This window comes from Antrostomus carolinensis, unplaced genomic scaffold (assembly GCF_000700745.2).
Source record: "Antrostomus carolinensis isolate BGI_N321 unplaced genomic scaffold, ASM70074v2 scaffold27753, whole genome shotgun sequence".
Taxonomy (NCBI): Eukaryota; Metazoa; Chordata; class Aves; order Caprimulgiformes; family Caprimulgidae; genus Antrostomus; species Antrostomus carolinensis.
This window is the reverse complement of record NW_010307696.1, coordinates 1-1,441: the sequence shown is the minus strand read 5'-3', so window position 1 is coordinate 1,441 and position 1,441 is coordinate 1. Positions and strand designations below refer to the sequence as shown.

The 1,441-nt window shown below is 50.5% G+C and overlaps 1 non-coding gene across 1 annotated transcript; it reads right to left on the bottom strand.

Annotated features, from left to right (window-relative positions):
- Positions 1-1,382: 1,382 nt before the first annotated feature.
- On the bottom strand, positions 1,383-1,441 carry LOC114818463 (U6 spliceosomal RNA; the record flags this gene model as incomplete). The annotated part of the gene is made up of 1 exon (XR_003766169.1): positions 1,383-1,441. It is a non-coding gene; the product is annotated as a U6 spliceosomal RNA (small nuclear RNA).

The window sequence follows — 1,441 nt, the reverse complement described above, 5'->3', positions numbered from 1 at the left end:
CCGTCCGTCCCCGAAACAGATCTCCCGGGCAGGGCTCCTCGTTCCCAGGGCAGCGGGATCAGGGAGGGAGCAGCAGAGGTGCTGCCGCAGGCGGGGCGGGAAGGACTGACGTGAATTTTGCGGGTGTTCTGTAAGAAATACACCGACCTGCCAAGATAATTCAGCAGTAGGGGTGTGTGGGGAGTGCGGGAACGTGTATTGGCATAGCCTGAGAGAACTGTGGGAGCTGAGGGATACATGTCTGGAGATATGAGAAGCACCTGCATCAACAAGGCCTGAGAAAGGAACCTTGAAATGTATCTAAAAGAGGTACCCTGGCAAGCAAACAGGAAGGGATGCAGGCAAAGTCCACCAGCCAATTAGGGGCATGTGAACTGCTCGTGCTGCGAGTGAAGAGCCAAGAACATGTTAATGGGTATGGGTGATTTCATTAGTTATGGGGTATAAATATAACTGTATTAGAACAAATAAATGGCTTCTTGCTTGATCATATTGATCGTGTAGCAGAGTCCATGACTGAGTTCCCACAGGGGTGTATGTTCCTGCTCTCTCCGAGTTCACTCAATGAGGCAGATGGGAAAAGCCCTTCAATTATTTACAGGAAGTATTATGAGAAATAAAGCGGAGCCTGTGTGCAGAGTTGATGCGGTGACACAGGTTTTCTCACTGACCGTGTGAGCCGAGTCAGAGCTGAGTGCAGCAGTGGGCTGGAATGGTAGAAGTTCTGAGTGGGAAATGGAGAGATAATGGTAGAAGTTCTGAGTGGGAAATGGAGAGATAATGCTCTTCGTTTACATGCCTGACATCCAATGATGCAGAAAGCCTTTTCCGTGTCAGAACCCACATGGTACAATGTCCAGAGAAAACGAGATAAAGCGGGGAGCAGATGAAACATGGGAAGGAAAACCTGAGAAGATAACATAGAAAAAGGTGCTGGCCAGTGTCAGCACTACGAGTCCTGAGGCAAGTCCCTGAAGGGCCAAAAAGCTTGTGATGGACTTTCTCATTTTGCAAGACATTTCTCTGCCGGGACTGTAGTAAATTTGATAAGCAGTGTTACAGTCAGTGCCCGTGCTAAAGAAAAAGTTACAGACCCGGCTTCTGTCTGTAACCCTGCGCCTCTGGAGCTCAGGGAGAGGGGAACAAGCCCCGTGCAGAGTCCAGGGAGGAGTTTGAGCCAGGTAAGACCTCCTTGTGGGGGCACTCAGACCTCACTCCCCATCCTTATGCCTTCAAGGTCAGTGGGCACCTTGACAGGTGAGGCTGTGAAAGGAATAAGCCACTAGTGGAAGCTGTCCCTGTCATTTCCCTGCCATTCCCGTCTGCAGGGGTCCCAAGGGGTGTTGGGGGTGTTCCAGGGCTAGAGAAGGGGAAAATAGGAAAAAAATATGGAACGCTTCACGAATTTGCGTGTCATCCTTGCGCAGGGGCCATGCTAATC